This window comes from Equus quagga, chromosome 14 (genome assembly GCF_021613505.1).
Source record: "Equus quagga isolate Etosha38 chromosome 14, UCLA_HA_Equagga_1.0, whole genome shotgun sequence".
Classification (NCBI taxonomy): Eukaryota; Metazoa; Chordata; class Mammalia; order Perissodactyla; family Equidae; genus Equus; species Equus quagga.
In genome coordinates, this window is record NC_060280.1 from 74,543,703 (window position 1) to 74,559,823 (window position 16,121).

The 16,121-nt window shown below is 50.6% G+C and overlaps 1 pseudogene; it reads left to right on the plus strand.

Annotated features, from left to right (window-relative positions):
- The first annotated feature begins 8 nt into the window (after nucleotides 1–8).
- On the plus strand, nucleotides 9–15,153 carry LOC124225622 (sphingomyelin phosphodiesterase 4-like; annotated as a pseudogene).
- The last annotated feature ends 968 nt before the right edge of the window (nucleotides 15,154–16,121 follow it).

Here is a 16,121-nt window from a genome sequence, read left to right on the forward strand (position 1 = left end):
GGGAGACCATGCTGAACGCCATCCCTTTGTATCCTCCCCCTACTGTAACATTACAAGGTATGCTTACCTATTAAAGTTTCTGTATTAAACCTCTGTCTGTTGTGGTGCTCAGCTGGGAGGCACTCGTCTGACCCCAGGAGTGGGTAGGACCCCAGAGCCTGACGGGCCACATGGAAAGCTGATCTAGGCTGCACAGGGCTGTGCTGCTGGACTGGGCGGAGCACCACCTACATCTGTAAGAAGCCACTGCTTGCGTGACATGACCCAGAGCAAAACAGGCAATATTTCCAATCCAAGGTTTCAAAGGATAAAGATTTACTAAATTCTAGGAAAACTGAGTTAGATTTTTCAATTGAATTTGCCAGTTTTCATACTTCATTGATGGGACATGTAGACTAAAGTATAAAAGCTTAGAACTGGAGTTTTAAAATCTGAGATCTGTGCAAGTTGGGGGTGTCTGCAAAATCCCTAAAACTGTCAGTCAAATGTGTACGGTCAGGACATTTTTGGGGGGGGTAAAGGGTTTTTTTTGGATTCTCCACAGCATTTATGACCCACGGAAGGTTAGAAACTAGATTACAACACAATTCATCTTTGTCCTCACTGTCCAGGGCCTGAGTAAAAGCGTTGTACCTTTCACTTTAAGCAAAACTTGTTGATGTCTGTTTATAAAAAACCTAGTAATACAGGTATTTTCTCTCAGTCCTGAACCTGACGTCCCAGAGGGTGAAGTCACTGGGTGAAGTCACTTGGTTAGTTCAGCTGTAGCATAACCAGGACCAGCACACAGAACTAATTCTAAATGTTTGCGCCTTAACATATTCAAAAGGTGATAGAAAATGTCTTGAACATTTTCCCAGTTCTTGGTCAGATCGCCTGCAACAGGGAATTGTCAGTTCTTGGAGAAAAGACACAAGGAAGGTTCTCAGGGGGCTGTTAGGTCACTTCTGTGTCACCACTTGTCACCTTGAACAAGCAGAGGCATCTGCATTTGAGACTGCAGACCCTGGCTCCTCCAGAAGGACATCACACTCACTTTCATGCTAATACAACTGAATTCTCCCCAGGATTCCTGCAGGGCTGGTGCAGCCCTTCTTAAGGGAATTTCTGGAAAGTTGTTCCTGAGAGCGGGGGCAGGGGAGGGTCTTTGCTGCCTGGTGGGTGGGGAGGGTTACAGTGGTGCCACGCTTGGAACTGAGGGCTTGGGTTTTCCCTGGGCTTCACACTCAAGTGCTCCCATACACTTGATGTGACAAAGGTGTAGTAACAGGTTACCCAGGACCAAGAGGGAGCAGACAGGGGCATGTGGTTTAGTGAAGCTGGGTGAATGCAGCCTACCAGTGACTCACAAAAGACAGACACAAAGAGAATCATCACTCCCCATTTCCTTTGGTGCAAATGCCAATATTCTGGTCCCCAGTGCAAGGATCTCGTCTCCTACAAGAGCATGGGCCCCACCACACTGCAGCGTCTCCCAACGTGCTAGTGTCCTCCTGAGGCCACAGCCCCACCCCAGCCCAAGCTGGGCAGAATTAGGTCTTCTGTGGCCTCTGGCCTCACCCTGGGTGCTTAGGTGCCCACGAATTCTCCATGAGGGGCATTTCCTGAAGGACTCGGAAGTGCAGCCAGGCACAACTCACCCCCAGCAAGTGGCGGGTCTCAGACATGGGCCTCACTTCGAAGCCAGCTGTTCTGCAGCCTACAACACATGTGAGCCTCCTGTCCCCCTCAGTATAACAACCTGGCCCTTCTGAAAACTCAAGGACGAGAGGAAAGCAGAAAGGAGCAAACGTTCATCTTTAAATCTGACAAGGCCCATAAGCCCTGGACATAGGAAACCAGTGTAACTTTGAGCCAAAGAAGGCATTGAGAAACCATCTAGCAATGATAGCAGGCCATCACCCAGATCTGTGTGGCTCTTGGAACCCCTAAGGAATCGCGTGCTCCTGGGATTAGCAGGGAGACCCATTCAGGGCTCTCCATTTTCCATATGGAGATGGGGAGGTCGAGAATGGTCTGCAGGGCCTGGCAATGGAAAGACCTGTTTTGTTAATCCTGGCTCGGCCATGCCCTCCCCAGGGGACCCAGCAAGGGACATTTTGGAGCTGGTCACACCTGCCCCAGTTCCCCCTGGAAGGGTTATTATGGTGGGGCTGAGCCAAGGGTGCCTGCAGGCTGGGGTGGGGAGCTCCCAGGCCCAGTTCAGGTGGGGTCCTCTTAGGCGTCACAGACAGTGATCACTGAATGTTGGAAACAGTCTGGCTTGGGACTGGCTCCATGGCCGAGTGGTTAAGCTCGCGTGCTCTGCTGCGGCGGCCCAGGGTTCGGATCCTGGGTGCGGACATGGCACTGCTTGTCAAGCCACGTTGAGGCGGCGTCCCACATCCGACAACTAGAAGGACCTGCAACTAAGATATACAACTGTGTATGGGGGGGTTTGGGGAGATAAAGCAGGAAAAAAAAAAAAAAAGTTTGGCAACAGTTGTTAGCCCAGGTGCCAATCTTTTAAAAAAGAAAAAAAAATGAAACAGTCTGGCTTATTGTCTTCAACATCAGAGCTCCTCCCATCCCTAAAACCAGCTTGTGGCCACTCAGTGTTTTGTGACCTTCTAATGAAGCAAAACCCTAAAATGCACCAGCCTGTCAGCAACTCGTGGTTCAGGGACCCCTGAAGCTGAGGAGCCAGCCAGACCTGGTGGACCCACTCAGCCATTTCTCTTTGGCATGGCCCCGGTGATCCCCACTCACCATCCCCTGCAAGCTCTGCCAGCAGAGCTGCTTGACAAGGAGGATCTCAAAAAGGCCCAGTGGAGCTGTTGCTCCCACCCCTTCCAGCTGGTCCCCAAAAGCAGACTTTCCCCTTCATGGTGGGAGCGCCCCCTCATGGGGAAATGGACCAGTGGAGCTGCTGAGGTAAGTATTAGTGACCGGCCCTGAGTGTACACTGAATGCATGTTGTGTGAGGAAGGAAAAGAACAGGCAGCGGGGAGGACGGGGGCGAGAAACGAGGAGAGGAAAGAAAACACAACAGCCCCACTGCAGGAGCGCACTGCAGCCAGGCGAGGCAGCACAGCGGGCCACCCCAAGATCTTCAAGGCCAGCTGGCAGGGTGGTAGTCAGGGCGAGTGGGTGGCCAGGGCAATCCATCGCCTGGCTGGAGAGCCCACCAGGAGGTCTGCACCCACCAGCCAGTAGTGCTGTCCTCTCTGGCCTGGCACACAGTAGGGGCTTAATCAGTGCTTCCAGAACACATCACAGACATTAACAACAGAGACCGACGTGCACCATGGACATGCACACTTGCACTTTAACCCTGAACTAAGCCTCTGCTTCTTGGGAAGGTCTTCTATGTGGGTTAAATAAGAAGTGTGTGGAGAGCCCTTAGAACCAGGCTAGGCTCGTGGCAGGGGCTGTACAAGCCTTACCAACTGTTACCAAGGATTCCCCACACGAACTTGGCTCTGAGGCTGGCCACTGTGGACTGCGGGAGAGCAGCATTTCTGTGAAACGTGGGACCTGGCAGTGCAGTGTGTGTTGAGTTACACACATGTTCTCCCGGTCACTGTGCTGAGGCAGATGATGAGATTTCCTCTGCTTTCCCACAGTGCTTTCCTGAGACGGCCATTTCCGACTCTCCACAGGAGCTGCCTTGGCCTTCCCTCACCTGCAGCAGCCCAGCTCCTACAGGTGAGTGTCAGCGTGAGGACAGTCCTGTAGCTGAGAGACTAGAGAGTGCTTTCCACCGACTTGAAAACTCTCCAGTGGCTGTTTTTGGGGGCATGTGATGAAAATAACACTGGGCTCAGGTTAGAATCCTTAGGCTTGACTCTGCCTCCTGTTGGTGCAGGACCTTGGGTTTACTCAACCGCTGAGCCCTGGTTTTCTTATCTACAAGACGAGTTTGTTCAAATGCCATTTTCCCTACTTCCCAGGGTGTGGGGAAGAGCAAGTGAAAAGGACATACGTCCGAATTTTCACGTCTTGTAAATCCTTACACAAAAGTGAGGTGTTCTACTAATCATAACTGTGATCAGTGAAAAATGAAGGGACACTGCTATGCCGGGGGCAACCAGAACTGTACTTTAAGTATTAGACGTGATCCTGAGAAGTTAAGCGTGAGGCAGATCTCAATGATGAAAGTTTCTAATTTCAATTCCCAGAAGATGCTTTTTGTAAACATTTATTTAGAAGGACATTCTTCTTCAGTGCACCCTCTAGAGCCAGCAGATCTGACCCATGTCCTGAACGGCCCAGGTCTCTGCCTCTGACTGAACCCCATGGGCTCTACCCCTGTTTGGAGGTGGACAAAGCTTTAGATGTCCTTGGGCCAAGCCCTCTTGGTTAAAATTCTGGGATTTCCTCCTTATATTTGTCCATTTACACAGAGGGTTCTTTTCTTCATGGAGTCAGGACACATACTTGCTTTCCCTGAACCCCACAACCTCAGGTACATTTCCTTAGTTCTTGTCCTGAATATTTTCTCTCCATCGCCTTCATGATTAGTGTTAGCACTTGGCTGAAGCCATCTGTAGTTTTTGGCCTGCCTTATTTCTTTTTTTTTTTTTCTGCTTTATCTCCCCCAACCCCCCCATACATAGTTGTATATCTTAGTTGTGGGTCCTTCTAGTTGTGGCATGTGGGACACTGCCTCAACGTGACCTGACGAGCAGTGCCATGTCTGCGCCCAGGATCCGAATCCTGGGCCACGGCAGCGGAGCGCGCCAACTTACCCACTTGGCCACGGGACCTTCCCCTGCCTTATTTCTTAAGGTGATCAATTCAGTGATTTCATTGTCTACTGAATAAAGGACATCTTGGTTAATAGGGCTTAAATGACAAGAAATGACACCCTCGTTTTGTTGGGCATTCTCACTGGTGATCATAGTGGTGTTGGGTGGTAAGTCACGTGGGAAATCTCCAATTGATGTGTGCACACTGGGTGAGTACTCAGTGGTTTGTGAGAGATGCCCTACACAATAAGAGTCGTCTCCTGGCTTTGGGGTTGAACCTGAAGCTGACCCCTGTTTGTAGATCGGGTGGAAGTCAATTTTGTTCTGCTCATGTGAAGTTCTCTCATGTAACTGGGGATGCCTGAGGGAAACAAGCCTGAGAATTACTGGTCTAAGGAGCACAGGACCTCATCTCTCTTCTAGTAGCATCCTTTAGACCACTGTCACACGCCGGACCTGATATAGGAGGTATTGGAGAATCAGGCTAGGGGTGTGTGTCTTACTCCTGCCTAGCACCTGGATTTCTGTTTTGAATTGAGCCAGAATGTCACCAAAAGCTGCAAAGTGAATATACTCATGATTTTTTCAATTTGTTCTGTCTTCTAGGCTAGCCTGGAGGCTGACTATAAATAAGCCCTTTGCACAGCATTGCCAAGCCTTGGTTAAAGTCATTGAGGATTTTCCCACAGAAGTACAGCTCTGCTAGTGTCTCTCTGGGGTGTGTCTCATACACTCCTTAAGAAATGTTATTACTGATTCCCATCTCTGGGCACTGCCCTGCAGAGGCCTGACTATATTGTTCCTATCACATTTATAGACACATTTAAACATGTGGACGTGTAAATCTGGGGTTCTTGACCATAGATGCTTCTGTCCCACATGGGATACTTGGCAATGTCTGGAGACATTTTTAGTTGTCACATGGGTATAGTGCTGCTGACATCGAGTGGGTAGAAGTTAGGTATGCTGGTAACCATCCCACAATGCACAGGACAGCCCCCACAACAAAAAGTGTCCAGCTCAAAGTGTCAGCAGTGCCAAGGTTGAGAAACCTTGATGTAAATACTGAAAATATGTATTTACATTGCACTCGAAATTGTCAAATAGTAAGTGTTAGTAAGTCCGGGAAGCCGGCCTGGACAAGGTGTTACTATCAAATGACAATAAGTCATAGTTTCAAGGGCTCACTCTGAGAAAAAATGTCCCCGTCCTTTTTAATAAAACTCTTCATATCAGAAGTTTTCTGACATTTCTTAAAAACCTTTTAATCATAGAGTGACTTATAACTGTTAACTGGCTGACATATAAAGTAGTCCTGCTTGCTCTGCCACGTGACGACAGCAAAAGAATCCAGAGCTGCTCCTTCCGTTGGCACTGTTGTGCCAGAGTTCCTGTGTGTGCCAGGCTGGTCCCATGGGTCTCTGAACCAGGGAGTGACATCCTCAGAGCACAGGGCCTGCGAGGGAGGTGGGCAGCACGTGGTGCAGGACTAGAGCTGGGGTGAGAGGCTCACTTGGTACACAGCCCGTCAGCGGGCACTGGTCCTCGGTGAGCCTGCCTGGAGCCTTGCTGGCACGCTGTTTCAGGAGCTGCACGCTGTCTTTCCACAGCTCGTAGAGAGCATTTTCGGCAGCTTGGATGGCATCCTCGTCGTCTGGAGCCTCTGCTCCTTACAGGAACATGTGAGCCCTGAAGAGTACAGTGTTACAATGGAACTTCTAGACCCTGAGTAGGTAGGTTTGTCACTGAAAGAGGCTGGATGTTTCCACGTGGTGACCCTGTTTTTAAATCACTATATTTCTCAAAGTTACAAAAACAGTCAAAGCAAGATAATTTGTAGTTCATTTGCCCTGTGTTTGTTGGTTTAATTTCACATTTAGTGGCTCAGTGATGAAGCTGGTTTATAAAACTTCGGGCTAAAGACCGTAAGTTTGATTTCCTGTCTCTTACTTGCCTATAAGTAAGCCATGTGGTGACAGCCGTGCTTGGGGCAGAGAGCCCTACACAGTGGCTACAGTAGTGGTGGGTGGGCCAGAGTTCAGAGGGGCTGTGACAGTGGGCAGGAGAAGCCACAGTGTCTGTTCAGGGCTCAGGAGGCATCACAAGTTGGAACTTCAGTTTTACGGTTGGAATTTAGTTTTTTTTTATGAGATCATTCCAAACTCTGCCGATGGGGAAGGCGCCATGCTGCCTGGGTTGCTCCTGGCTAAGTGACAGGCAGAGCCACATGACTGGTTGCTTTGTTTTTCTGAGACTCCAGTCCCGCAGGGGCAAATTAAGGGGTGACTTGTTCGGTAAGTATGAGAAGCATGGGAGATAGGATTTATCAGGTGCCTGGCTAGGCTCAGAAATGTGCACAGCTGCTGCCCTTGCTGTTTGCGGATCTATGAGAGTGATATGAGGGATTCTAAGTGAAGGCTCCTTTGCTCAAGTGCTGCACAGAAACAGCACTGGTCCCACGGGCAGGGTCCATCTCAACAGCCTTCCCAAAGGGCTACACCTCATGTGGAGCAGCATACCGGGACCTGCTCGCAAGCCTGCCTCCCTGTCCCCACAGGGCCCTGTGAAGGCATCCATCCAGGATCACGTGCTCCCCAACAGCCTTCCATACAACAGCAAGGTCCGGTTCCCCCCTACCAGGGGCCTCGGCCTGAACCTGGCCCTCAGTGTCCTTTGTCGGCCCCAAGGGTGAGGAGGCTGTGAGTGGTCAGCATAGCACTGGGGGGTGGCCAACAACCCTGCTGTTTGCCCCTGACACTGCCATCAGGTCCATTTTTTCTTCTCCCTGTTCTTTGCCTTGAGCCTAATCACTCAGAAGGTACAGAAGGGAAGTCACTGAGCACAGTTTGCTTTACCAAAGACCCCTGTGAAGGGTGGGGGGCCATGACCCAGCGCTCTTGTTTTCACACAGAGAAGGGGGAGCTTGGATTCGCCCAAGAGCCAGCTGTCGGGCTTTCCTTGTCTTCCGTTTCTTCTTTTCCCTTCCCGCCTCCTTTCTCCAGGTCCTCCTTTCCTTCCTCCTGCAGTCGTTACCCTTTAGGCTATCCTCACTTAGTGAGGACGACAGACTGGTGGGCAGAATTACCAGGCAGTGTGGGGTGACTCAGGCACCCCAAGTGGCGGTCAGGGAGGCTTCCCACAGCAGGTGATTTGTGGGCATTGGGCCAGGGTGGAGGTACCTGGGGGTTCACATGCTGGCAAGACTGAAAGGTCTAGTCAGGCCCTCTGCAGTGGGAGCTTTTCTGGCATTGCCCTAGGTGCTCGTGGGCCGGACTCGGGGACATAGCCCATGTCCCAGGACTTCCCTGCATTATGAGTCAAGCCTGTGATTGCTGGGGTCAGCAGCCTAGGGCGGTGCCCAGAGCCACACCATAACGTAAGTTTCATTTTCCAGCCACTCCCTGGGGTCCTTCACATTCCTACTTCAGACTGTGCTTATTTCATCCTGGTGGACAGGTACTTGTTACGGTTCCTGCCCAGGGAAGACAGCATGCTCCCCGCGACTCTCCTCCAGTCCAGGGGGCCCCAGCCCCTCACCAGCTCCCAGGTAGGGTTCTTGGCCAGTACCTGAGGTGGCCCATGCTTGCTATTAGCCATTAAGACCTGGCCTTTCCATGAGGCAGTGGCCCAGTCGGTGAGTGTTGCTTATGCAGATAATGGTGCCACTCTTTGTCCAGGGCTCCATGATTTTTCTTATACCTGAGATTCCCCAACCTCAGCTGCACAGCACAGACTGGAGGGTGGGGGAGAGGAGGACATCTGTGTTTTGGTTTTCAGGGGCCATCCCTGCCAGTCGGGTCCTATGGCCTCATTGACAAGGCATGGCTCTGGTGTGGGAAGGGGCTGTGTTCTGCCTGTAACAGCCCTCACCACACGCAGCCTCCAAGCCCCACACTGAGGCAGTGAGCAGGGTAGCAGGGGACATGAAGTTGAGAGCTGATTGATGGTGCTGGGCTGGTGGATCTGGAGAGAAAGGACTTATAGGCAGGCCGCAGAAGGTTGACTCATGGACAAATGAAAATAATTGGAATCTGTGTGGGCTCAAGGACCAGATCTTGGCCTGAACCAGAGGCTCTTTTGTGCCAGTCTAAGCAGGCTGGGCTGTGGCAGGACTGTGCAGGAGGGGAGTGTGCAGCCAGCCTCAGCCCCAAGGTGAACTGGGGCCTTGCTGAGCCCTAAACCTGGGGCCTCTTGGCCAACTCTCCCCAGGAGACCCTCCTGCCAAGGCAGCTGCCACCTGTGCTCCTCTGACCCCTCCTCCACCACGCTGCTCTTTCCTGCAGGTGCTGGCCCACCCTGCATCTGCTGGCACATGCCATGCCACTACCCCAAGTTCACTTGTGGACAGATGCCCCCAAGGAAAAGGAATTGAAAGGAGGAGAGTGGCAGTGGGTAGGTGGCACAGAAGTGGGCAGAGGCTGCCCTGATGTTGATGATGCTGCAGCCAAAAAGGAGGACTTGGGTGGGCCAGGTTCACACCCTCTCCAAGGCAGACTTAGCTGCCAAGCAATTTTCTGGGCCCAGTTTTGTTTGCTTGTTTTAACATATAATTTCAGACTTACAGAAAAGTTGCTACACACAACGTAAAGAACTTTCAGAGACCCTTCACCCAGATTTCTCAATTGTTTTGTCCTCTCTTGATTTATCTGCGTAGATTTCTTTCTGGGCCATTTGAGTAAGTTATAGACATGATGCCCCTACCCTCTTAATATTTCGGAGTGTATTTCCTAAAGAGATACATTCTCCTTCATAACCACAGCACTTCTATCCAAATCAGAGAGTTAGTATGTGCTACCAGCCCACCATCTAATCCTTAGACCCCACTCAGCTTTCACCAACTACCCTACTAATGTCCGCTACCCAACTGGGACCCAGTGTAGGGTCACTCACTGCGTGCAGTTGTCTCTCTAGTCCATCTCAGTCTGGAACTGGTCCCTGAGTCTTTCCTGACCTTGATGCCTTTAAAGTATGCGCCCTGGGTGTGTGTGTGCTCTGCTGTTTCCTCGAGATTAGGCCCAGGGCAGGCGTCGTTGAAGAAGCACTGCAGCCGTGGCCCAGGGTCTCTGTCCCCCATTACTGGCGACACTAGCTTGAGCACTGGGCTACGAGGTGTTGGCCAGGTTTTTCTGCTGTAAAGTTAAATAAGTACTTTGTGCCTAAATTAATTAACAAGGGGAATTTAGTGGGAAAATATACTGAGACTATGCAGTTATCACTAGTATTAGCATCCCTTGATGATCCTTGGCCAGGTCACTTATTAATAAGTTGGTTGCCAAGTGATGATTTTCTGATTTTGCCACCCTTGCATTTATTAGTGGGCACTTTATGGTAAGGAAGACTGTTATTCTCCTTTATTTATCTGTATATATCAACATGGACTGAGGGTCATTGTATGATTGAACAGGCTGTAATCGTTACTGCTGTCATTGACTTTGATGTCCACATCACCCCTGGTTATGCCAGCAGGAGCCCCTAACCAAGGCCCATTTCTGTGTCACCCTCAGGACACCAGCTATGCCTTTTACTTCCTCTGGCCTCCACCACACCAGCCTCCCAAAGCAACAGATCTCTCATCAGACATCTGTGATGCAGACCCTGCCTCCCACGAGATCTAGAGGTCAAAAGCTCTGCTCCAGGTGAGAGCCCGAGGCAGCTCTTCTCTGCTTCCATTTCAAAGTGAACTGCTCAGCCACTTGTATCCTATGAGGTAGAGGCCTAAAGACTGTCCATCATCCTAGGGATGGTTCTAAATTGTTAGTATTTTCCTGCGGTGACATTTAGAAAACAAAGATGAGAGAAATTGGGCCGGCCCGGTGGCGCAGCAGTTAAGTTCTCACATTCCGCTTCAGTGGTCCGGGGTTTGCCAATTTGGATCCCAAGCTTGGCAAGCCATGCTGTGGCAGGCATCCCACATATAAAGTAGAGGAAGATGGGCACGGATGTTAGCTCAGGGCCAATCTTCCTCAGCAAAAATTGGAGGATTGGCAGCAGATGTTAGCTCAGGACTAGTCTTCCTCAAAAATGAAAAAGAGAGAGAGAGAGATGGAAGAAGTTTACTCACCTCTCTAACCTATATGTCAGTGGCAGTGTTTTCCATCCCAGGATTCCCTATCCAGAGTTTTGTTTTTCTCATGGTGATGTAACCCCTGCCCAGTCTTTTAGTTTCTACTGGATCCATGTAAATGCTCTCCCCACCCCACCCACCTCTCTTACCCACTGCCATGTTGATGGAGATGTTTCCTATGATCACCATCCTGTGGATATAAACCCTGCCCCTGTAGTATTTTAATGACACTGAAGGGAGAGGACCCTTGAAGCATTCACCTTGGTTGGTAGGCAGCCCCGGGACCTTCCATGTCAGGGGATCTGAATGGGAGGTGGCAGGGCACCTTGTGTGCTCCAGACTCTCCCTCAGGCTTGGGCTGGCCCACTCCCACAGCACACCGCTGGCCACCTCCTAGGCCTGACTGTCTCTTCCAAGCACATCTTGGAGGAATTTGGCCAGTTCTAACAGTGGACTCTGGGGCTAAGTTGGTAACCACAAGCATTGCTTGTTGACAGCCTGGAATGTGGGTAAAATGGGATTCTGTCCCTCCTACCTTGTATATAACTCTTGGTATTGGGTTGCTGTGCTTTTTGTGACTTCCATTTTATTGTCACAGCAGCACCAGGAGGTTGGACAGCTGGAATCATCATCCATGTTGACAGAAGGGGCCCTGGTGCTTCCAATGGCTCACAGCTAACGTGGGCTCTGGGCTCTGCCAGCCCAGGAGGACGGCAGGTGACCAAGACATGGGCTTGCAGGGAGGAACTGGAGGGTTGTTTCCTGGACTGAAACGCTAATGCTCTTTTTTTTCTTTGGTGAGGAAGATTGGCCCTGAGCTAACATCTGTTGCCAGTCCTCTTTTTTTTTCTCCCCAAAGCCCCAGTACATAATTGTAAGTCATTCTAGTTCTTCTGCAAGGGATGCTGCCACAGCATGGCTTAATAAGCAGTCTGCACCCAGGATCTAAACCAGTGAACCCCTAGCCACCAAAGCAGACCACGCCCCACAGGGCTGCCCCTTTTTTTTTAATTAAAAATCTTTTGGAATTATGGTAAAATACACATAACATAAAATTTACATCTTAACCATTTTAAAGTATACGGTTCAGTAGTATTGAGTATATTCACGTTGTAATGGATCTCCAGAACGTTTTTATCTTGTAAATCTGAAACTCTACCCATTAAACAGCAATTCCTCATTTCCCCCTCCTCCCAACCCCTGGCAACCACCGTTCTACTTTCTGTCTCTGTGAATCTGACTATGCTAGGAGCCTAGATGAGTGGAATTACACAGTATTTATCTTTTTATGACTGACTTATTTCACTTAGCATAGTGTCTTCAAGGTTCATCTACACTGTAGCATGAGTCAAAATTTCTTTCCTTTTTAAGGCCAAATAATATTCCATTGTATGGATATACCACATTTTGTTTATCCATTCATCTGTCGATGGACACTTGGGTTGCTTCCACCTCTTGACTATTGAAAATAATGCTGCTATGAACATGGATGCGCAAATATCTCTTCCAGATGCTACTTTCAATTTCTGCGAGGTATATACCCAGAAGTGGAATTACTGGACCATCTGGTAATTCTGTTTAATTTTTTCAGGAACTGTGATACTGCTTTCCACAGTGACTGCACCATTTTACATTCTTTCCATTAATGCACAAGGGTTCAGTTTCTCTATAGCCTCACCAATGCTCTTTATTTTCTGTTTTCTGATTACAGCCATCCTCATGGATGTGAGTTGGTATCTCATTTTGATTTCGGTTAGCATTGTTGTAATGATTACTAGTATTGAACATCTTCTCAGGTCCTTATTGGCTGTTTGTTTGTCTTCTTTGGAGAAATGTCTATTCAAATCCTTTGCCCATTTTTGAATTGGGTTGTTGTTTTTTTTATCGCCTAGTTTTAGGAGTTCTCTACATATTCTGGATATTAATCCCTTATAAGACACATAATTTGCAAATATTTTCCTCCATTCTGTGGGTTGCCTTTTTATTCTGTTGATAGTGTCTTTTGATGCACAAAGTTTTTAATTTTCCTGAAGTCCAATTTGTCTGTTTTTTTTCCTTTGTTGCATGTGTTTTGGAGTCATATCTAAGAGATCATTGCCAAATTCAGTGTCATGAAGCTCTCTCCTCATGCTTTCTTGTAAGAGTTTTATAGTTTCAGCTCTTACATTTAAGTCTTTGGTCCACTTTGAGTTTTTTTTTTTTTGAGTAAGGGTCCGGCTTCATTAATTTGCATGTGGACATCCTGGTTTCCTGGCAGCATTTGTTGTAAAGACCGTCCTTTCCCCATTGAATGGTGTTGACACCCTTGTCAAAAATCATTTGACCAGCTAATGCTCTTTGCAGGTTTTTGTTGAACTGTGCCTTCATCATTATTCCTTAGACGTGTACCCAAAAATGCCGTCCCCTCACACCAAGGATGTTGCCGCAAGCTGTCTTCCCCTCTCCTGCTCTGGCCCTGGTGTGCCTGGTCAACCGGCTGCTCCTTGTCCTCGATCGCAGCTAGTGTCCAAGGGCTGGATGGTGGGAAGCAGAGACCCAGCTTCACCCCTCACTCAGTTGCTGAACAGCAGGTGGGTTTTGTTCTGTGCCGGACTTGGACCCTGAGGGCTGGAGGCCTGTCCTTTCTGGGGTCCTCCCTGTGCTACTTCCAGAGCCCCCTCCCTGGCCACAGGAGCAGATGAGGTTGTGGTGCTTGTGCTCCGGGGCGGGGAGAGCCACGATGCCTCTGGGAGTCACATCTGGGTCTGTCCCCTCTACCATTACAGTGCCTCCTGCTTTCCTGCTGAGGTGGCCCCCAGCAGACCCAGCCCACTCTGGGGCTCACACTGCCCTCCATTTCCTCCAGTGCGTCAGCAGGCAGCCGTTTTTGTGGTAGGTGGGGTCTGACACCTTCCTGCACTTGGCCTCTCATGTTGCACAGCCCCTGCACTGCCCTCCTGTTTCCAGAGCAGACTTGCTGCCTGTTCCTGGCCAGCGCACGGGTAGTCGGGGGTCAGGGGAGCTTCTCCCCTGGGGTCTGGGGAGCCTTTCTCAGCCCCTGTGCGTGTGGCTTGGTCTTGCAGTGGCAGAGGCTCACACTTGCCTTGGGGAGAATGGGAAAAAGCAGCTCCCAGACTGCACTGCCAGTGAGGACGGACTCATCCTCACACCCCTGGGCCAGTACCAGGTAAGGTCTACATCCCGGAGGTGTCTGGCTTTCCAGGCAGCATGGCCGTTGGTCCTGCCAGCCTGTCCTCGTCTCCCCCATCACCCCTGTAACAGACACATCTCCTCTGAGTCATTAGCAAAGGTGTATTTTCTGGATTGCGCCCATGACCCGTGTTTCACCTGGCGTTCACCTCTCCTGCTGCTTCTAGATCATCAACAGGCTGCGCAAGTTTGACATCAAGTACCAGGGCAGTGCAGAGCTGTAGCCCATCCAGAGCTATGAGATTGCTGGCCTGATCCGGCTGTCTTCCGCCATCAACCACAGGATGAGTGTGGGCGGGAGAGCCGCACCCTCGTCTCCGTGCTGGCTTCCTGTCCTGCCAGCCTATGGGAGAGGCCAGGTGGAAAGTGCAGACCCCACCCATGCCCACTCTCCCATGTCTCTGTCGGTGCTCTAGTTTGCAGGCCAGATGGCTGCCCTGTATTCCTGGGCTGACTTCTTCAGCAGCTTCTGTCACTACCACCTCACGGAGCCCAGGCTGCCAGACAGGCACCTGCTGCGCCATGTGTGGTGGGGGCACACGGCTGGCTATGGCTGGCACCCCAGGCTCAGCCTATGCTTCCTGGGCAGCTATCAGACACTGCTGTCACTCCTGCTGGCCTTCTTTGTGGCCTCTGTCCTGCATCAGGCCCCTGCCCTGCACCCTCCTTCTCATGCTGGGCTACCGCCTCTACACCATGGCCATCACGCTGCTGACCGAGCAGGCAAGCTGCACCAGCTCTGATCGCAGGCTGACCATGTCCCTGGGCAAGTCAGTGGGGTGGCCACACAGTCCCTCCCTTGCACCTAGAAGGCCACCTCTGAGCCTGAGCCCAGTCACCTTTGAGCTTCTAGGGGAGATTTTCCTACAGCTCTGGAACCATCCAGAAGAACCTGAAATGAGAAAGGCACGGTGTCAGAGTCATGAGTCGCCTGGTACTGGGCCCTCCCTCCTTCCCTCAGCTGGAGGCCCTGCAGTGCGATGGCTCTCAAGGCCTTTCCCTTCTATAACCATTTGTGGACTTAGCCGTGTGAAGCTCAGGAGTCAGGGCGTCCCCAGGAGGGCTTTGGCCTCTGCCCTCGCTGTTCTGGAGGTGGGCAGTATGTGGCGAGTCTCATCTCCCCAGGTGACACCAGGACAGTAGCTCAGCCTCTGGCTCCAGGGAAGAAGCAAAGACCCTAAAAGAGATTGCTGAGGAAATTAGATGATGGTTCTCTGAATCCTAATTTTAAAGCTACATTTGGCAAAGCAAGGGTCATTCTCCTTCATGTTCTCCCAGCAATTCCAAAGCTGGGCCGTATGATTCCACTTTTGAGGAGAAAAGATCCTCTAGGAGCACAGATACTTGGGGGGACCCAAGGTGCTTCACCTCTGGCTCCATTCCAGCCCTCGAGCCATGGAGCACGTCACTCAGTGGCCGCCCGGCATCACCACCTTGTCCAGGACTGGCTCTCGTCTCTGTGGGCGGAGGGCAGGTGGTGGGGCCTCTGAGTTGGGCATCTGGTCTACAACCAAAGATGGTCAAAAGCACTGTCTGTATCTTCAGTAAAATCAAGTGCTCAAAGACACGGTCCCTTTTGATAACACCTTAATGTTTGCACTACACGACAGTTACATGGTCACTGTCAGAAATCATCCCCACCGGGTCTCGAGCACCTCCATTCATTGCACAAATGACGCTCTGGAGAGAACATCTCAACGGTGATTTTAAACCAAGCCTGCTTTTGTTTTGAGGTTTTCAAATTGTAAACGTTGGGCTTTGTATTTTGACGTAAACTCAAAATAAAGGCATTTTGGGGCCTGTGACCAAAAATCAAACCAGATCTAAAACCGACCATGGATCTGAATAAACCTGTTCTTGTTCCTGAGTCTGTGGTGCCTGGGCTCAGCCTCCAGTGTGGTCACCTACACAGTCCCCTGAGTACTGGGGGACTGCAGAAACCACTGGGTACCTCACTCAGAGGGACAGTGGGTTCATTTACAGTGGCAACAGGCCGAGGCGAGTATAACACTGAAGTGGCCAGGAGTGGCGGACCCCAGGAGCTCAGGGAAGCAGGCCCAGAGTGGGCCTTGGCCAGCACAGGCCTGGAGCTGGAGCTAAGCCAGAGGATTTTGCCTTCTCCTCAGCAGGTCAGAGTG